The sequence below is a fragment of the Halichoerus grypus genome, chromosome 1 (genome assembly GCF_964656455.1).
Source record: "Halichoerus grypus chromosome 1, mHalGry1.hap1.1, whole genome shotgun sequence".
Taxonomy (NCBI): Eukaryota; Metazoa; Chordata; class Mammalia; order Carnivora; family Phocidae; genus Halichoerus; species Halichoerus grypus.
In genome coordinates, this window is record NC_135712.1 from 100,540,364 (window position 1) to 100,563,218 (window position 22,855).

At 39.1% G+C, this 22,855-nt stretch overlaps 1 pseudogene; it reads right to left on the reverse strand.

Moving 5' to 3' along the window:
* Positions 1-15,733: 15,733 nt before the first annotated feature.
* LOC118551444 (ferritin heavy chain pseudogene) lies at positions 15,734-16,458 on the reverse strand (annotated as a pseudogene).
* Positions 16,459-22,855: the final 6,397 nt, after the last annotated feature.

Genomic DNA, 22,855 nt, shown 5'->3' on the forward strand with positions numbered 1-22,855 from the left:
CTGCTTTCTTACTCTGTTTTTGACAATTTATACCACACCAGAAATACTTGCATAGATTGGGGATTTATTCATTCCTCATGGTAATTAAAACTTATTTTGATGGCATTTACCTGCCTCAGCCAAATAAGCAATCACAAATACCTGTTGCAAATGTGTGATTCTCTAAATTACATAAATTCCCCCAACCTCTACAGTTTTTGCTCAGCTGCTTTATATACAGATAGTAGTTTCTATCATAGTCACAGAGAAAGCTATGTTTTCACCTGATTAGTCTTCAGTACAATTCCAGGGGCTGCCAGTCCCTAATCCGATTCTTATCGATATGGATTGAATATCTGTTCTGACACTAGGATGCTTCAGGGAAAGAGCTCTACAAGATGCTATTATACACCCAAATATTACTCCTTCTGTAGCCTGAGCTTGAATCCTGCAAAATGGATAAAACTTCCCAAACTCAGAAAAAATCTATTGCTCACTTTTAAGGGGAAGCTTCTAGTACATTCCCACTAGATCCACAATAGTATAGACTCAAGTTTTTATTTTTATTTCCAGGAAAAGGGATCACCATAGGAGTACAGCAATCACTGATATAGAAGAAAAAGACAATCTAAAGGTTTTTCCTGTAAAAAGAAGATAAATAAATACACCTTGACACAACCTTTACTCTATTACCAAACAAGAACTCTACCATGAAGCAAAGATAAAAGGCAATACTGAAATTTAGACAATAAAACCATTTGGACTACCAACAAGGTGATAATGTCAGGTTATTTAAGGTAATTTCTGAAGAATATTTATGGCAAAAAAGCCACTAAACTTAGTACAGTTATAAGCAAAGTTAAAAAAAATAAAAAATAAAAATATAAAGTACCCAGAAAAGAGTAAAATAAAGTCTTATCTATATAAAAACAATCTTTACCTGAAATACGTTCATAGACATATCAAAAGGACAAAGAAATGAATTCTAGGACTACATGTTTCACATCAAAATCAACCTGATTAAACAATCTATTGAGTGAAATGTATTTGTTTCATTTAATGACTATGCACCAATATTTATCAAATACCCACCGCTCTACTGAGCACTAAAAAAAAAAAAATTAACAGAAATTGACACTCAGAAGCTTTCAGTCTAATACAAAGTAAGTATAAACAAATGAAAGGAAAATGTATCTAACAAGCACCATGATTCATGACTCCACCTATCATGACATATGGCAAGAGTCCACAAGGATATATTTTTGCAGGACCTTAGCAGAACACACAAATTCATAGGACAGTCTTAATGTATCTCTCATCACACTGATTCACCTCCAGCAACCAACATATTCCACCAACAGGAAAACAGTTAAGAGAACCATCTCAGCTACATTTGGCCAGACCAGAGAATTTGGGGATTTGCTGGTTGTTGTTGTTATTGCTGTTGTTTAATGGCTTTTGATTAATCAGCCACAGAGACATACCACGGTGGACAAATACTACTTAGATTTATGCTAATAATCATTTTTCTATGCCTCTACTTACTGAAGGGTCATAGCAGTTTCCTTTCTATTCAACCCCAACAACCTCCCACACACACTCAAAGAGTTCAAAATTAAAAGGCCTTTCATGTGGTGACAAATAACAACAATAATGATCAAAATCACCTGACTATCCAGAAGAGATCCTTAAAAAGGATTATTGTACTATAACATAACAAAGGAAAGCAGTAGGCAGAGAAAAATGAATAGGGAATTTTAGGTATATATTTTAACCAAAGACAGGATTGATTGCTTTTTTTCTTCTTTCCTGGAAGTAAAGCTTTTGAGATGAAAATTCTTACACAGAAAAACCCAGGCTGAGAAAGAGGTTTCTTAAGTCAGGGGGGATCTTTTCTTTGTCAGGTGGCCTTTGAACTTGTTGAGCTGAACCTATCAATGGGTCAATTCCATTGCACCTTTTAAGTAGATATGGATAGTTTTTCAATTTAAAGTGAGCACCTGGGGCACCTGGGTGGCTCAGTCGGTTAAGCATCTGCCTTCAGCTCAGGTCATGATCCCAGGGTCCTAGGATCGAGCCCTGCATTGGGCTCCCTACTCAGCGGGAAGCCTGCTTCTTCCTCTCCCACTCCCCCTGCTTGTGTTCCTTCTCTCGCTGTGTCTCTCTCTGTCAAATAAATAAATAAAATCTTCAAAAAATAAAAATAAAGTGAGCACCTACCTTTAACACCAAGAGCCACCAATAATGTAGAATGGGATTTTGCCCAATGCGTGAAAAAAGAAATTCTAAATCTTACACACTTTGGTTTGAAAACCTACTTATGTCATCTACTGAGTATTTTTAGATGGCAGAAAGCCACCAACTACTGGGTAAAACATAGGAAGGGCAAGGAGATGTACCTTTGTGTTGAATTTTCCAAAATATCAATAAACACCCTTTTTTTTTTTAAAAAAAAGCTAAGTTTATTAAGAAGAAAAATCATGTTTTGCCTCATTTTTAAAGGTTATTTTGAAATCCGTTGCGCTTTGAAAGAAAATATACACATCTATCTACTTGTAGGTATGCAGACAATTTGTGAAGGTACACACCAGGAAATGGTAATTATTACTTCTACAGAAAAAAGACCAAATGTTGAGGATAGATCTTTCCTTGTGTATTTTCTATACTGTTTGAAACTGTTCGTTTCCTCACCAGGTACATCATGGCAGCACTGTCGGTTGCTATCCAATACCTATTCACCCCTTCCTGCCAAAAGAACAGTGATTTTGTTCAGGACAGCAATCTACCTAGCCCCAAGACATGGATCTCAAATAACCTACACTAGACTCCCTGTGAAACTAGCAGGAGCCTGTATTTCACTTCAAAAAAAAAAAAAAAAGTCACCGATAAATACATTGCACAGCACTGCCTTTTCCCTTTGTCTTGTTCTGCCATCAATGCAGACTGATGGCCGTAGCAGAAGCAAACATCTTACAGCATTCAGACATGGAAAAATGAATCACAGAGACTTCGATCCTGCCCTTGGGGAAATAGTAAATCAAAGCCAGAACCTCCCAATCTCTTGTTAGCTAAGACTGTAGGTAGGTGTGTTCTTACCAGCGTTAGCAGCATCACTTGATAGCTTGTTAGAAATGCAGAAGCTCAGGCCTCACTCCAGACCTACTCAATCTGAAACAGCATGTTGAGGAGATCCCCAGGTGAGTCACAGACACATCAGAGCATGAGAATCACTGCTCTGCTAAATATAACTTCCTGTTGAAGTCGTCGTCCAGTATTATGTTAACTGGAGCTGAAATTATTTAAATCCTATGTATGCATTGCATTCTCAAATAAAGAACTACTACAAAATATAAATTGTAGTATAATAAAAAATATTTACATAAACTTTTAAAAAATGTTTAGGAGCTATTTATTTCCCTTTAGTATAGGAACAAAAGAGCAAAAAACCAACAGTAAATGAGGTTTCTATTCCTTTCAGAATGAAAAATATTTCAAATTCCAAATGCCCAAGTTTTCATCTGTGGACCACCCTGTATTAAAGCTGTGGCTTAACATTAAAAAGGCTTATCCATTAATGAGACGATATAGATAAAAATCAATTTTTTAAAAAATTTTGCCAAACTGTTCTTTTTTACTCTAGATGTGAATTTCATCAAATGTAAGTTCTGCAATAGTTTTATCAAGGTAAACTCTTTGTATATACAGATTTTTTTTTCTGATGTTTAAACCCTAAATGCTGACTTAAAGCACAGGCTGAAATCATCCGCATTTGGTAAAAACAAGTTCCTACCACTGGCATTTCCCATTTCTGCCGGCTGCTCAATTGAACTGCTTGTGTGTCCTGGCTCTGCTGTAAAGAAATTTTGGGCTCAAATCCCAGGATTGATTCCACTGCAACAGGATTGTCAGCTACAGAATTCTGTAAAGTTATCCTTCCTTCTACATTTATTTAACCCAAAGATTGGAAGTCTCGGTCACCAAAAGTTTTGCAGCAACAAAAATTTCACACGGTAACAAAGAGAAGCAGAAAGAGGTGACTGAATCAATCCGTTTTGTTCCCGTATTCTGAACATATTCACAGAATAGAAAATGTATCTATTTGAGAACCCAAAAAGCTATACAGTATATTCTATAAATATATTTTGTAAATGTGCATGCAAGGTTGAAATGGAACAGGTCTCAGGGACATAACTTATGCATGTAATCTGCATCACATAAGTAACAGCATCACTGCCATTGAGATTTCATAACCACATTTTACATAAAGAAGAGAGGAAACGGATATTAAAGTAACTACACCTCGGTTTCACGCTGATACTGAAAATATCAGGATGATTAGAACTTCATAGAAATCCCATCAAACTGTGCATTGAAAAAGTGTGTTCTTTTTATTTTTATTTATGACTACCTTCGGTACCCACTTGTAGTGGCTCTTTTTCAATAGGTAAAGTCTGAAGGATATTGTTCATCTGACGGCACTCTATTTTTCTCTGTTTTCCATACTTCTGTACCTGTGCCTCCCACCTGCCTCTGGGCCCCATCCCTAGGATTGTGCCTGGCTTGTAGTAAGCACTCCATTCTTGTTCTCTATTTAGTTCTGTTGGCCTCACTCTGCTTCTAGTGCTCGTAAAAATACAGTTGTTCTGATGTGCTTACACTGTCCCATTTTATCCATGGATACCCTAGAATTTTCTTGCTTGCCTCTGAGAGACTGGTTTTTAGAGGTGGAAATCAGGACTGAAATGATGGAGTTTCCATGGGGATGGGGTGGCGGGGAGGGGGGTGAAAATATAAGACCTTAGATTTCTGTCTGATAATTAATTATTGAGCAGATTTTGGGTCAGTCTCCTAACCTCTCTAGGCTTCATGGTCTCTGTAAATGAGGGTTTTGCTCTAGATTCAGGGATCTTCAGGGTCTTCTCCATCTTCGACTTGTCCAGTCTTCCACCCCGTCCTTAACACCATACACAAGACTCAACAGACTTGTTGCCAAACGCAGGACTAAGAATTTAAGTTTAGATGGAGCTACTCAGAGCTCACGGCTCATAACATTCAAATTCCAACTGCAAAGGTCTTTTTAACATGATTGTTTTTTAAACTATAGGCAAAAGAAGCTGGCCGGTTAGCTCAGTTGGTTAGAGCGTGGTGCTAATAAACTATAGGCAAAAGGTAGAAACCCAAGTACAGCTTTTAATGAGTAGACACCAAATTGTCCTACCTTTAAGCAATGCTGCAATTCAGAAACAGGTTTCTCCTCCAAGATTAATTACCACTGTCTGACACTATTACCCATTGAAATGTTCTATAAGACCACAATACCAAGAGTTTCAAAAAGTGTTACACACCAGCAATTCCTATTACTGGAAACATGAATATGACAACTGAATATAAAGTGAGGAGGAAAGCTGCCCCCAGGTGGTTTTTTCCAGGCCTAGCTTGCCCTTCTACAGGGGCTGATGAAAGCTGGCACTGACCTTGACAGGACTACTGAGGACAGCTTTCTATGAGGTTAAGGTTTCCTTTAAAATGCTTTGGAAGGGAGGAAATAAGAGGAATTCTGTAGTCAACAACCAAATGTGCTGCTTAGTGTCACCTTTTCAGTTTCATGACATACACATCTGCATAGTAATTGCTAGAGAAAATCTCTTTTTCCTTCTAATTGGATTGAATTGCTCCTAGATCTTTCTTCTAGTCCCCAAAAGCAATCATGAGGGGGTGGAATATCTTAAGCTAAAAGGTAGAATTATTTAAAGCACTCGCAACCAGATTCCAGTGCCACAATAGCTGTTTCCTCTCTCTCCCCTCCCCTTCTCCTCCCTCCTCTTTTTCCTTTTAATGAGTTTCTTTGGTTATATTTTTCCTTACGGACATCCGATTACTTTGTTTTCATTTTGTCTTTGACTGCTTGACTGCTCACAGTTGGCCCTGAGCTGTGCTAAGATACAGGTAGTAGGAGCCCTTACATTAGGAGAACCTTGCTGTAGTTTTTGGAAGCCTTACTCACGCCATTTCTTGGGCTACACAGCCCTGAGTGTGGCGAGGAGAAAGGAAGAAAACTGCCTTGAGGTCCAAATCTATTCTTAGGAATTTGAGGAAACCTTTCTCAGAGCGCTTCACATGGCTTTCTAGACCCTTTCTACTTTTCCCCCTCCTTCTTCCCCTCTCCCCTCTGCCTTTAAGAATGCCAAAAAGAGAGAATCTCAAATAAGGATCTATACAAAATAAGAGGGTCTAGCTGCAGACCAATGAAGGAGAACATCTTTCAGCAAGAAAAGGGTAAGATCTTAAAGGGGCACTATGTCATATACTCGGTTAGAGGACATTGCAAGGGAATGGGAAGAACATCATTGTGGACAGGGACCAGAATTTTATATTCTTCATCTCCCTCACAACAAATAAAACTACCATCCACAAAGTAGGAGTTCAATAAAGAAAGAAAGCACAGCAATAAAGAAAGGTCAGAAAGAGACAAATTTGACAGAAGATTCTTAAATGCGTTGGAAGAGGCAACTCTTCATTTAACCCCAATGTACTTCTTGTTCTCTATTTTAATAAAGGACTCCAGGGGGTGCTTTGGGTAACCTGAAGGGGTACAACTCATTTATTGTTCTCTAGTTGAGATGATGATCACTGCTCTTTTAACCATTTGAGAGGGTGTCAGGGAAATAAATCAGAGGGAAACTTGAATTTCAAGGAGACCATTATAATGAAGGAACTAAGGGCAGCCCGTCCATGAAAGGCCACTTTGGCATAAAGATTATTTTGAGTTAAAGAGCAATCAAAACCCAGCAGATTTAGGAAAAGCTCTTTACTGCAGAGCTGCCCCCTCAACTGCCTAAAAAGAATTTAGATCGAGAAGATCCTCCACGAAGGAGCTATTACCATAGATTTAATTACATTACAACATGAACTAGACATGGTAGACAGGAAGGAACATAGAAAGACCTGTTTGATCAAAGTCCTCTATGTTCCATGGCTTCTCAGCAGCCAGCAAATATTTGTTTACCAAACATTTACTCTTTTTCATTCTCCCTGAAGATTGCATTCCTTCTCTTTGAAGACCCAGACCCCTACCCTCTTCTAATTCAGAATGACATGTATACCTTATTTTGCCTGTTTTGGGAATTTCTATATTTGTGCAAATTCCTCATACATATGCTATTAAATTTGATTTTCTCCTGTTAATCTGTCTCATGTCAATTTGATTCTTAGCTCAGCTAGAAGGACCCTGAAGAGGACAGGAATTCTTGCTCCACGACAATTAATTTTATTAAAGATCATGTTAATGAAATGAATACATCTTATTTTCTCAGATTTAAAAAGAAACACATGTGCCTCCATTCATTTAATTTCTCAGTTATTCATTTACCATAAAATATCAGTAAGTTAAATACTTTTAAATAAAATCAAATTACCATTTCCCTTCAGTTGAGGTTTTAATTTTAATATTTCACTAGAGAGTTTATACTTTCACTCAAGGCTGATATTAGAGCAATAGGTAAGATAATGGCATTCCAGGACAAGAAACCTGATAGACTCTACTTTCCAGGAAAGAAGTGTTGAAAAAAGTAATTTCTTTAAAGGTAAAATCTATTGACTTAGCTTCTTTAGATATTCTACTCATTCTTAAGAAGAAACATTACCTGTTAATACAGAATAGGTTTCTTATCTCGAATATATACATTTTCTGTATACTCTCATTAAAACCCAACATATTATCCAATGCCTACTAAAAGTAAAATTGGGGCGCCTGGGTGGCTCAGTCGTTAAGCGTCTGCCTTCGGCTCAGGTCATGATCCCAGGGTCCTGGGATCGAGCCCCGCATCGGGCTCCCTGCTCCGCGGGGAGCCTGCTTCTCCCTCTCCCACTCCCCCTGCTTGTGTTCCTGCTCTCGCTGTGTCTCTCTCTGTCAAATAAATAAATAAAATCTTAAAAAATAAATAAATAAATAAAAATAAAAGTAAAATTGAACACACACCTTTATGTGTAGGCCACCACATACGTTCACCAGAACAGGACAAGCTGTATGCGGTTAAGCTCTCTACTGTCAACTAGGTCATTCTTCCTTCCTCCAGACTTCTCTATGGATTACTGGCCAAGACAAATTTGTTGCCATTGACCATACTGCCGGGATGGAATTGGTAAATATTACTCACCAAAATGTTAAGAGTTTTTATTTGGAAATGTACAGTCCCCCATTTTTTCCCTCTGTCTCTATTCCTTCCCACATATTAGTTTTCCTCTCCCACTACATCCCAACCTCCTTCTTGTGAATATTTTTTTTATCTCTTTTCCTCACGGTATTTGGCACATGTGTTCATAGTAGGTGATTAATAAATAATTCATTGTTTATTGTGTGTGTGTGTGAGTCAAGGTGCAGTTAGGTTGAAGGTAATTTCATATACTGTAATCGAAAAACAAGAATGACCAAACCTCATTACTATATAGGCTTTTAACAGCAAGTTTAGAAGTTTAGATTTGATGTAGTAAGTGCGTGGTCCCTACTGGACCCTGAGTAATGCTGTTTGGTATCAAATACACTTTGTCAAAGGTGTTTCCTGCAAGAGACCATAGATGTAATGTTCCTTTTAAAAATTTTCAGAAAATCATGACAAAAAAAGAGGCTCCCTCTAATTAGTTTCTTGTCCCAGGAATTAATCACCACTCTAAATTTCTAAAACCAGTAACATCCAGCCAATAATGTTAAGGAGAGGTCACTACCAACCAATAGTTGTTTGAGTTGCCTCTGTCTCAACTCCCCCCATACACAAGCCTACCCTCACCACAACATCCCAGGAGGCCACACAGGGCAAATGTTAAGTCCTGCACATAGCATACTAGGTCAGGGGCCTCAGTTTCTCCACCAAAAACATATCCCCATGGGATGCAAAATGACCAAAAATGAAAAGTAGTAAAAGCACTCATGCTTGGGAGGGGAAATTCAGATAGAATTTTCTGGGACAAGATTTTCTTACTTTGGATTCTACTTATTGTCTTTATTCATTACTTAAAAGAAAGCTTCAAAGAGAAAAGGAGAATATTCAACGTGGCGTATGTGTGCTTGGGAAAGAATTTTCCTTTCAATAATAACATACCATTTCTTATAAAAACCAATATATCAGGAAAACAAAATGTAGGGAACATTGTATAAGAAAGAATTTGCCTGGTGTTCATCCTGAGTTCCTAGAAGGGAGCATCTAAGCCTTGGGATTTACATGCAAGTTTCACATTCAGGACTTTCTGGGACCTCACCCTGTACGTCTCTTCATTGGCTGGTCCTGATCTGTATCCTTTATAATAAAACTGTAATCATAAGTATAGCACTTTCTTGAGTTCTGAGTCATTCTAGAAAATTATTGGACCTGAGGGGATGGTGGAAGACCCTGAATTTATAGCCTGGGAACCCTGGCGCTTGCAGTTGGTGTCTGAAGTGAGGGGAGTTTTGTAGAGGGCCATGACCTCAACCTTCAAGGTCCGCACTAACTTCAATAGTTAGTGCCTGAAGGGTAAATAGCAAATCGACGGGGGAAAAAAAATATTAGGAGCTTAATTATTAATTCCCATTCATGAATATTTAATTAAGCTTTTTAAAATCATCCAGCTAAAAACATTTTAACTGGAGCATTTATTCCATTGCCATGTGCCATGTCAGGTGTATTATTCATGTAGCTTCATTTTTTATCCTTTCCTGCCTCCCCAGGAAAATGGAATAAATAACTCAAACAATCTGGATTATAGTCATTCTGTGATAAGGTATGCTGATAACTGTGATTGTGAGCACTGACCATTTATAATAATAATAATTGTCAACCTGACCTAAGCCACAGAAAAAAAGAACAACTTTCTTTAACTCATAATTTTTGATTTTCCCACTCCTCTATTGAAAAGAAGTGATCCTCTATTTGCTTGGAAACCCTTTTCAATGGCCCTGTGATTATATTTAATTTACTCAGTAACCCAGACTCTGTTATAAAGCTAACTGAAACGAAGTTCTGCATCAGTAAGCAAATGTCAGCATTTCCAGATCTTCTTTGAGGCCACTAACTATGTGCATTATTTGCACTGCCTAAAATTGGGGTGACCAATACAATTTTCAAAATTTTCACTGACAGTTCAGTAAAAGGATACAATGCCTTTCTCCCTCAATTAGTAATGATCTAAATTAACAATAATCCAATCCAAACTATAATTTCATCCATTTTCATTACAAGTAAACATCTTAACTAACTTTTCATTTAATATAGTTAACCAACAATGACTAATCAGTATATAACACAAATTTCTCTTGATATAACTCCTCCTAATATAATTCTGTTCCTAATTCCTATTAAATTTTTCTTTCTGTAACAAATCTTTACCTTGTCATCTTTCAAACTCTAATTCTATTTGCATGCCCATGTGCACATGCCTATGCGTGCACACACACGCACACGTCAGTTCTCTAAGCCATATACCTTCTATAGTACTTGAATGTATGAGGGGTTGAGGGAGCTCAAAACAAATCCTTTAGGTTACTGATGTGGCAAAATCCCCCACACTTAATTCCAGGTCCCTATAGCAATAATAACAAATACAACAACAAAGGTACACTCTAATACCCCACATACTGGGTCTGAAAATGTAATCAAACAGTAATTCTGGTAAGAACATTGTCACTTACCAAGGATTCCTGACAACTGACTTGCTCTTTCTTGGCATCCTCTAGGCTACCCTGATTCTCAGGTAAGTGGCCTTTACATGATAGCTAATGACTTTTTCTTTTTATTATGTTATGTTAATCACCATACATTACATCATTAGTTTCTGATGTAGTGTTCCATGATTCATTGTTTAACACATATAACACCCAGTGCTCCATTCAATACGTGCCCTCTTTAATACCCATCACCAGGCTAGCCCATCCCCCCACCCCCTCCCCTCTAGAACCCTCAGTTTGTTTCTCAGACTCCATAGTCTCTCATGGTTCCTCTCCCCCCGATTCCCCCCCTTCATTTTTCCCTTCCTACTATCTTTTTTTTTTTTTTTTAACATATAATGTATTATTTGTTTCAGAGGTACAGGTCTGTGATTCATCAGTCTTATACAATTGACAGAGCTCACCATAACACATACCCTCCCCAATGTCTATCACCCAGCCACCCCATCCCTCCCACCCCCCACTACTCTAGCAACCCTCAATTTGTTTCCTGAGATTAAGAATTCCTCATATCAGTGAGATCGTATGATACATGCCTTTCTCTGATTGACTTATTTCACTTAGCATAATACCCTCCAGTTCCATCCATGTCGTTGCAAATGGCAAGATTTCAGTCTTTTTGATGGCTGCATAATATTCCATTGTATATAGATACCTATTCTTCTGAAACTGTTCCAAAAAATAGAAATGGAAGGAAAACTTCCAAACTCATGAGGCCAGCATTACCTTGATCCCAAAATCAAAGACCCCATCAAAAAGAATTACAGACCAATATCCCTGATGAACATGGATGCAAAAATTCTCACCAAAATACTAGCCAATAGGATCCAACAGTACATTAAAAGGATTATTCACCACAATCAAGTGGGATTTATTCCTGGGCTGCAAGTTTGGTTCAACATCCACAAATCAATCAATGTGATACAACACATTAATAAAAGAAAGAACAAGAACCATATGATCCTCTCAATAGATGCAGAAAAAGCATTTGACAAAGTATAGCATCCTTTCTTGATCAAAACTCTTCAAGTGTAAGGATAGAGGGTACATACCTCAGTATCATAAAAGCCATCTATGAAAAACCAACAGCAAATATCATTCTCAATGGGAAAAAACTGAGAGCTTTCCCCCTAAGGTCAGGAACATGGCAGGGATGTCCACTATCACCACTGATATTCAGCATGGTATTAGAAGTCCTAGCCACAGCAATCAGACAACAAAAAGAAATAGGCATCCGAATCGGCAAAGAAGAAGTCAAACTCTCACTCTTTGCAGATGATATGATACTTTATGTGGAAAACCCAAAAGACTCCACCCCAAAACTGCTAGAACTCATACAGGAATTCAGTAAAGTGGCAGGATATAAAATCAATGCACACAAATCAGTGGCATTCCTATACACCAACAACAAGACAGAAGAAAGAGAAATTAAGGAGTCGATCCCATTTACAATTGCACCCAAAACCATAAGATACCTCGGAATAAATCTAACCAAAGAGGCAAAGAATCTGTACTCAGAAAACTATAAAATACTCATGAAAGAAATTGAGGAAGACACAAAGAAATGGAAAAACATTCCATGCTCATGGATTGGAAGAACAAATATTGTGAAGATACCAATGCTATCTAGAGTAATCTACACATTTCATGCAATCCCTCTCAAAATACCATCCACTTTTTTCAAAGAAATGGAACAAATAATCCTAAAATTTGTATGGAACCAGAAAAGACCCCGAAGAGCCAGAGGAATGTTGAAAAAGAAAAGCAAAGCTGGTGGCATCACAATTCCGGACTTCAAGCTCTATTACAAAGGTGTAATCATCAAGACAGTATGGTACTAGCACAAAAACAGATGCATAGATCAATGGAACAGAATAGAGAGCCCAGAAATGGACCCTCAACTCTATGGTCAACTCATCTTCAACAAAGCAGGAAAGAATGTCCAATGGAAAAATGACAGTCTCTTCAACAAACGGTGTTGGGAAAATTGGACAGCCACATGCAGAAGAATGAAACTGGACCATTTCCTTACACCACACACAAAAATAGACTCAAAATGGATGAAAGACCTAAATGTGAGACAGGAGTCCATCAAAATCCTAAAGGAGAACACAGGCAGCAACCTCTTCGACCTCAGCCGCAGCAACTGCTTCCTAGAAACATCACCAAAGGCAAGGGAAGCAAGGGCAAAAATGAACTATTGGGACTTCATCAAGATAAAAGCTTTTGCACAGCAAAGGAAACAGTCCACAAAACCAAAAGACACCCGACAGAATGGGAGAAGATATTTGCAAATGACATATCAGATAAAGAGCTAGTATCCAAAATCTATAAAGAACTCTTAAACTCAACACCCAAAGAGCAAATGATCCAATCAAGAAATGGGCAGAAGACATGAACAGACATTTTTCCAAAGAAGACATCCAAATGGCCAACAGACCCATGAAAAAGTGCTCAACATCGCTCAGCATCAGGGAAATCCAAATCAAAACCTCAATGAGATACCACCTCACACCAGTCAGAATGGCTAAAATTAACAAGTCAGAAAACGACAGATGTTGGTGGGGATGTGGAGAAAGGGGAACCCTCCTACACTGTTGGTGGGAATGCAAGCTGGTGCAGCCACTCTGGAAAACAGTATGGCAATTCCTCAAAAAGTTGAAAATAGAGCTACCCTATGATCCAGCAATTGAACTACTGGGTATTTACCCCAAAGATACAAATGTAGGGATCCGAAGGGGTACGTGCACCTCGATGTTTATAGCAGTAATATCCCCAATAGCCAAACTATGGAAGGAGCCAAGATGTCCATCTAGCTAATGACTTTTTAAGAATTCTTCTCTCAATATTTCAGCTATAGTACGTTCTTCATCAAACTACTTTGATTCAATGGCTCTCATGTACAAAGTTCTTTCTTTTCCATCTCAGTGGCAGATAACCATTAGTGTGTCTTGAAATTTTATGGGTACATACTATTACAGAAAGAGCAAGGACTTGAAGACAGAGGCAGGTTGTATGGTATGCATGAGACCAGGGAGTGCTCACAGAGAAACAAGCAAGCTTTTGGAGAATCTGATGGCAAGAAAGTTTAAGGAATTAGTTACAGCAAGGCTATGATGGGAGACCCTGACCCCAAACTATAGCATACTCTTTCCCTTAAGCCTCAGTTTAAAAATTATTATGATCAGTAGTCAAGAGGAAGGAACAGATATAAGAAACTAAAATGATATTTTGGCATTTCTCTTATTTATATGCTGAAAATATTATTAGCCAACTCCCGTAACACAATGCCTAGCACCATCTATAGGAGATGAGAGCCTTATGAGATTTTGACTCTAAAGGTCTTAGAGTGAACTATCATGCAAAGTTTGGAAATTCTCAGTTAAAATAAAATGAACATCAGACATGTCAAAACCCTAATTTGCACAGAGGGGTAACATCAAAAATTTTACCTTTGTATGCTGACTATATGAAAACCCATAATATTGAGAAACTCCAGTTATTTGGACTGACTTACAGGCCATTCTGATTTAGGAAAAAACTGAGATTATAAACTACCATTTTAAAGCTAGATGGTTACAATAAATGCCAGAGAGAGGAAATGCTATCTCTTCTACATCCCTGGAAGGCCTGTTGTAATAAATCATCAGCACGAAGTTAGGGGGCAGTCCCAAGACCACCCTCACTCCGACATCAATTGCAATTCCAGGGTTCCCAAGACCACCCTCAACTTTAATAATTTTCTAGATGGACTCAAGTAAGTCACTGAAAGCTGTTATGCTCATTGTTATGGTTTATAATATGAAAGGATACAGATTAAAATCAGCCAAGAGAAGAGACAGATGGAACAGAGCCCAGAAAAGTCACACACACTGAACTTCCATGTGTCCTCTTCCACTGGAGTTGTGGGAAATGCTAAATTCTCCCAGCAATGATGTGTGATAACATGCATGGAGAATTGCCAACCAGGGAAGCTCACCTGAGCTTGGGTGTACAGAGTTTTATTAGGGCTCTAGCATGTAAACATGGTTGACTGCCCATGTGATGGACCTGTAGTCTCCTGATAGAGCTCATATTGTGGGGCCCAAAGCCCTCACAATAAATCATATTGTTAGACTATCTGGTGTGATCCAGGACCCTAAGTAAACAAAGGTACTCTCCTTAGGCAGAGCATTCTAAGGGCTCAGAGATCACTTCCTTTGCTGAAGGCAAAGTCCAGACCTTTTTTGGGGGGGGGGGGACACAGTAAAGTTTATTCTTTTTTTTTTTTTTTAAGATTTTATTTATTTTTCAACAGAGAGAGAGAGAGATAGTGAGAGAGGGAACACAAGCAGGGGGAGTGGGAGAGGGAGAAGCAGGCTTCCCGCCGAGCAGGGAGCCCGATGCGGGGCTCAATCCCAGGATCCTGGGATCATGACCTGAGCCGAAGGCAGACGCTTAACGACTGAGCCACCCAGGCGCCCCGAGTAAAGTTTATTCTTAACTATACATCCAGGAATAATTTTTTTCTGATCCAGATGTTAATCTTGCCTTAAAAATTTCAGAGGAAATTTAAATTGCTCCTTACTTAAGATTTTATTTATTTAGAGAGAGAGGGGAAAAAAAAGCACACACAAGCAAGGGGGGGAAGGAACAAAGAGAATCTCAAGCAGAATCCCCACTGAGTGCAGAGCCAGACTGGGGCTCAATCACACCTGAGATCATGACCTGAGCCAAAATCAAGAATCAGACATGTAACTGACTGAGCCCCCCCAGGTGCCCTGCTCCTTAATTTTTTAAAAGCATTCTTCAGTTATATGTACCTACTATAAATGAAGAAAGAATTTATCAAGATATCATCCATGTTTCTATCTTATTTTTCATGTACTATAAATTAGTGACCCTATGTCAAGTAAGCTTATATTTTAAAATGGGATTAGCGTACTTATAATTCCAAACATACCATCAAACAAGTGTATCTGTCTCCTGTGGAGATAATATAATGACCGAGTAGTGAAGAAGCAGAAGCTATGGTTTTTGTTGTTGTTGTTGTTGTTGTTGTTTTTATTTTTTTGGGGGGTACCAAATTACTTTATTTGAAGAATGGTACAAATGAAAGAAGTTAAGTAGATGTTTTGGTACAACTTATAGAAAAGGTAAAGGTAACCCCAACATGCATGCACTGCCTTGGTGACGAGGGAAGTCACCCTTGTGGCTATGGGAAGACAGCCTAAGGCTTAGCTCTCACTATCACTGTTTCCCAAGGTGTGCTTGTCAAAGAGATACTCTGCCATGCCAGATTCGGGAGCCCCCATCTTGCGCAGGTTGATTACGTGGTCACCCAATTCTTTGATGGATTTCACCTGCTCATGCAGGTAATGAGTCTCAATGAAGTCACACAAATGGGGGTCACTTTTATCAGTGGCCAGTTTGTGCAGTTCCAGTAGTGACTGATTCACGCTCTTTTCCAAGTGTAATGCACACTCCATTGCATTCAGCCCGTTCTCCCAATCATCACGGTCTGGTTTCTTGATATCCTGAAGGAAGATTCGGCCACCTCGTTGGTTCTGCAGCTTCATCAGTTTCTCAGCATGTTCCCTCTCCTCATGAGATTGGTGAAGAAAATATTTGGTAAAGTTCTTCAAAGCCACATCATCGCGGTCAAAGTAGTAAGACATGGACAGGTAGACGTAGGAGGCGTAGAGCTCCAGGTTGATCTGGCAGTTGATGGCGGCCTCCGAGTCCTGGTGGTGGTTCCGAAGGACCGGCGAGGGGGACGCGGTCGTCATGGCGGTGGCTGAAAAGAGGCGGCGGCGAGCGGCGGCTGCGCGGCGCTGGAGCGGCGGGGGCCTTGGGGCAGTCCGAGGGCGCTAGGAGGAGATGGCGAAGCGCTGGCTCTGAACGCCCGCCAGGGTGGGGGACGAGCGCCGGGTTCCGTCCAAGCACTGTTGAAGCAGGAAACCGCGGCGACTCTCGGCGGAGACTCAGAAGCTATGGTTTTATAGTTTTTCACCAAAAAAGGAAAGATACATTGTGGAGAATGTATTTTTTTTTTTCATGCCGTAAGTTTATTTACAAACATATTGAGTATGTTGTTGTTGTTTTTCCCCCATTGCAGAGAATGTAAAACATTCATTCACGTAAAAAGGCACAGGTGGCTCTTAATAGAATATATATAAGAAACTATCCCATATGAATGCACATTTACCATAATAGAATTAGATCAAAACAATGACATATTTTTCACTCATATACACAAAAATTTGATGTTTCAATATACACTAATTCCTTTTTTAAATATTCCTTTCTAGAGAAGAATGCTATTTCTAAGTGTTCCTAATACAACAAATCTATAGCCATGGCAACTGGTACCCCCTCCCCCGAAACAACCATTGTATGTCTGTGTATGCTAATAGAAAATTCATTGAAAACTAAATACAATATGAAGTAAGAGCAACTCCAATCAAAAGAAATCAAGAACTAGAGACGCTGATGCATCAACTCCTTCAGCAGAATAACCCGGAAAGGAAGTATCATTATCATTGCAACGCTGTGTTCCTCATACATATTTTATGAACTAAGTTTTTCACACACTTTAGAGGTTAGCAGTGCATTACATTTTTGTCTGCTGCTTGATTTAACAGAATGAAATGCCCTAAAGGCATTTATTAAAACCAGAGGAAGAAAAAAATGCGATTACTGTTAACCTCTGCCTATAACTTACAAAGGCTTTCATGAAACAAGTATCAAAGTGCACTCCAATCACAAAGTGAAATATGAGCTGTTTTGTCACTTAACACTCACTGTTACTTAGCACTTGCACACTAACATTAAATAAGTTTGTGTCAGCTTAAACCATGGCCTTTGTGCTCCAATGGCTAACTTCCAGAGTCCAAATGCATTAACATTTTGTAATTACCAAAACTTATAAAGGTTTATTTTTTAGCAAATACTGAGTTGTTTGCTTGCTTGTTCTTCTAACTTAACTTATGGAGCATCAGCTATGTGTAAAGTGCAATGGAATACCAGCTCCCCAAATATCACCAACACAACCTCTGTTGATATGACAATTCTGAATTTTTTGCTCACTGTGGTAAAGACTGACAAAGATTTCTGTGTCTCAGAGGGGAAAAGGCAAGGTCAGAATTTATGGAGAATTTGAAGTTTGGTTTCATTGGACCTTTCAGTGCAAGGGAATGATTAGGATTCTTTGTGCACAGACGGTAATATCACAGTTTAGAATTGCTAGAAACAGCAGGATAAGGATTTTAAGGCCAAAGGTTTGGGAGTTTGGGGCTTCAACAGTTGATCTTTCCCACTGAAGAATGAATGGGTCTTTCTGGAAGTTTCCCTGATCAAAAGGCTCCTAGAATAAAAAGATTATGCTAATGAAGGCAATGGAATAGTAAAATCATGTTAAGTAGACAGTAAGCTGCATTGTGGGGAGGTAGTTTGGTCTTCAGTGTCCTGCTAGTTGCTGAAGGGAGGAACAAAGCTGTATCTTCAGTATCTCTAAAGTGGAACTATAGCATAAAAAAATATCTCTGGGTGTAACCACCTTAAACAGATATACAAGATGAAAACTGAGACCTACATAATGGTCAATTAGGCATGGGGGTTCTAATTTTCATAATAAATGCATGTGTGCAAATGTATTCAGAGTCGAATTATATTTATTAACAAATGTCTTTGTGCTTTTAAAATAGAATCTGACTGTATCACTGTTTTGCACATATCATTAGAATTATATCAATTGCATAAAATAATGTTTAAAATGCCCTGCTACAGAGAAGCATATGAGAAAGGGAGTCAGGAAAAATTCACTGGCAAAATTGAATAAAGAAAACGGATGTTAAGGAGAGTTTTGAAAATAAAGTGGGGAAGGTATCTTAAAAAGTACAGAGTCGATCACATATACTATGTGCTACAAAGGCTTCCTACCTGAAGGAAAAAGCAGGCACCAGAGTAGAAATGAATATATTCATATGTGGGAAGATTGCAGTCAAGAGATCAATGTTTTGAAGTGGACAGGCGGCCATTCAAGGGGCCTAATAATGTGAAATCTGTGACACAATGAAGTCTTCTCAGACTCCCCAAGTGCTGGAGGAGATTCTTTCTCTGGACCACATAGCTTTTTGGTGCAGAAAAGGGGTAAGTGAATCGAATGATTGGGAAAATAGCAAAGTTGTGAATGTATTTACACAAGAAAAGGAATGAAAATATGCACACAGGAGGAAAGAAAAGATCCTAAAGGCATGAAAAGAAATACTGATGGAAAGAGGAGAGAAAGGGAAAAGGAGAAAGGAAAAATAGAGAAGGAGAGAGTGTCAGAGAGAAATTGAAAGCAACTTTGAGAGCGAGCAGCAGTGGGCTGAAGGCTCAGAAGGGTTGGTGAAGAACCACTGCCAGGAAAAGTGTGATCGGGAGAGAGGTCTAGTCCGGATTTTAGGCAGTTTTGCTATGTGATAGGTAGTGCGTTTTCACCCCTGTGCTAACCCCAGCACATACATTGCATGCATATCACCACCAAGACAGGTCTTTCTTAAAGAGAGAACAATGTCCATGCAACCGACCTTATAGGACAAGGCAAATCCCAATCAACAATTACTGAGCTGTTAAGGAAGATAAGGTCTGAACCAAGACAAAACACAACATTCTCCAAGCCTTGGGCAAAGAAGAGCTTCTGAAAAGGCATTGCCAGATGATAAAGCTGGGAGGCAAGGGGAAAAGAACTCATCCACTGACTGTACGGCATGTGTCACACACCTCATATTTTCCATTCCATTTTATATTTTCTCAGGGCCATGGAGTGAGTTTCACTATTCCTGTATTAGAGATGAGAAAACTAAGACTCCTCAGTCCCTTAGGCATGACATTATGCCACCCCAACTTGTCTCAGGTTGATTAACTTCTCAGAGAGACTAAACCTTGCCTGAGGACAAAGACAGGGGAGTGGCACTCTTCCTTTGAATTTTTAATTCACTACCCTCAATTTATGAGAATGTGTCAACTGCCTGAATATAGCACATCTGTCTTACCTTCAAGCAACGTCTCTCGCTAAAAGCCACGAGTAGCAGATGAGACAGAGGCAATCAATAAATTGAAAGAGAGAAGCTTTAGTTTGTGGGGGGGAATCGTTTCCAGTTTTAATCTCACAGCTTCTTCCCTATACCCTCCTCCTCAACTTAAGCCCCCACACCTTGAGTTGGCAAGATGCACTGCAAGGCAGTGTTCATCCAGCACTGATAACACATCAAGGCAAGGAAGAACATCTCGGGGAGGAAGAAAATACAGAAGTCACACTGAACCACAGTTTGAAGAGAGATTGTGCTGACAAGGAGTTCTAGAAAATGAAAAACCTCACTAGTGATCACAAATCAAAGGGTATTAGGATAAGGCAGAAGGAGCATTCAATTTTCATAATGTAATACAGCCTTGGATAAATTTGACAGAATTACATACGTTAGTGGGACTTATAAATGTACTCATTATGGAGAAAAAAGTAAAGGTCACACTTTATTAAAGTTAGTCATAACCCAATTTGTCATCCCTGTAAATAACACAAATAAATATACAAATTAAGTGCATGACGTTTGCTTTTTTCCTAAAAAAAATATATATATATACACTAGAAGGATCATTAATTTCTTAAAAGTCCCCTATATAGCATTGCTTCATGGTATCATCTACTACCTGAAGTAGGAAAAGCTGTGTCCATTTAAATAAGGAAATAAGGAAAAAGAAAAGGCACCATGGCTGAATCATAAGAATAAAAGGAAAACGAGATGATTGCTGAGAGTGTTGGCAGGGATCATATTATGCAGGGTCTTGTGAGTCACTGTAAGGATTTGGGGCTTTATCACAGGAGCAGCAGAAAGACACTGTAGAATTCTAAGCAAAAGAGTAACAACGTTAGGTTTGTCTTTTGAAAAGATCATTCTGACTGCTTGATGAATAATGAATCACAAAGTGGTAAGAGTGTGCTCCTGGTGGGAAGCATTTAGGGGACAACCGCAGAGTGCCAGACAGAGGTGACACTGGCTTGAACTAGAGATTTGCCCATGGAGATGGAGAGAAAATGACCTGAGAAAACTGCTGGGAGGTTAGAATTCCATAGATTTGGTGATTTCGTGGATGCCTGGGGTAAGAGAGGTGCTGAGAGTGGATCTCAGGGTTCGGGCAGGAGCAGCTGAATGGTCAGTGTGACAATATGCTGAGTAAGGAAATACTGACAGGAGATTATTAGCTCCATTTTGAGGATGTTCAGTTTGAGGTACTTGAAAGGCATCCAAGTAAGGCTATAATGTACATAAACAAGATCTAGTGTTCAGAAGGGAAGTAGACTAAAGATAGGAACTTGGAAACCATCCTCACATACACAGAAAATGAACTCATGTCCATAGATGAGAGAAGCAGGGAGAAGAAAGAAGGTTATGGATAAGCCTGGGAAAATCCAACATTCACATTTGGGGTTGAAGAGATTTTGGCAAAGATGATTAGGAGAAAGAGGATCCAGAGGCAGGAAGAAAAAACAGGAATCACAGAAACCACTGTGACATGTACTGTGGATATTTTTCATATGTCGTTTCTAATCTTTATATCAGGTATATAAGATTAAATGGAAAAATAAATGAATGAATACTCATAAAAATATCTACCCTGGAGAGAAATTAAGCCTAAGGACTTCCTATAAGGTGAATTCGCCTCTAAAGTACTCCATGCTACCTTACGTTTCCCCCAAAGACCATGGACAGCATAGCACCAGTCACTATTACATTGTAGAAATATGGAACCAGTTGATTGCTAAAAACATGAATTTTAATAGAACATGATATGGACTTTTATTCAAATATATTGAAAAGAGAATGCTTCTGGGGGAAAAAATGCACTTCCTTTCCTTTCCTCCTATTTCAAAGCTAAAAATAATGCTTAAAAAATTCAAATTGTGGGGAAGCGTGGGTGGCTCAGTCAGTTAAGCATCTGCCTTGAGCTCAGGTCATGATCCCGGGTCCTGGGATCAAGCCCTGAGTTGGCTCCCTGTCTGCTTCTGCCTCTCCCTCTGCCCCCCACCCCTCCCCCACTTGCACTCTCTTGCTCATATTCTCTCTCTCTCTCAAATAAATAAATAAAATATTTTTTAAAAAATTTACTATGGTCAACTAATCTTCGACAAAGCAGGAAAGAATGTCCAATGGAAAAAAGTCTCTTCAACAAATGGTGTTGGGAAAATTGGACAGCCACATGCAGAAGAATGAAACTGGACCATTTCCTTACACCACACACAAAAATAGACTCAAAATGGATGAAAGACCTAAATGTGAGACAGGAGTCCACCAAAATCCTAAAGGAGAACACAGGCAACAACCTCTTCGACCTCAGCCGCAGCAACTGCTTCCTAGAAACATCACCAAAGGCAAGGGAAGCAAGGGCAAATATGAACTATTGGGACTTCATCAAGATAAAAAGCTTTTGCACAGCAAAGGAAACAGTCCACAAAACCAAAAGACACCCGACAGAATGGGAGAAGATATTTGCAAATGACATATCAGATAAAGAGCTAGTATCCAAAATCTATAAAGAACTTCTTAAACTCAACACCCAAAGAGCAAATGATCCAATCACGAAATGGGCAGAAGACATGAACAGACATTTTTCCAAAGAAGACATCCAAATGGCCAACAGACCCATGAAAAAGTGCTCAACATCGCTCAGCATCAGGGAAATCCAAATCAAAACCTCAATGAGATACCACCTCACACCAGTCAGAATGGCTAAAATTAACAAGTCAGAAAACGACAGATGTTGGTGGGGATGTGGAGAAAGGGGAACCCTCCTACACTGTTGGTGGGAATGCAAGCTGGTGCAGCCACTCTGGAAAACAGTATGGCGGTTCCTCAAAAAGTTGAAAATAGAGCTACCCTATGACCCAGCAATTGCACTCCTTGGTATTTACCCCAAAGATACAAATGTAGGGATCCGAAGGGGTACGTGCACCCCGATGTTTATAGCAGCAATGTCTACAATAGCCAAACTATGGAAAGAGCCAAGATGCCCATCGACAGATGAATGGATAAAGAAGATGTGGTATATATGTACAATGGAATATTATGCAGCCATCAAAAGGAATGAAATCTTGCCATTTGCAACGACGTGGATGGAACTGGAGGGTATTATGCTGAGCGAAGTAAGTCAATCAGAGAA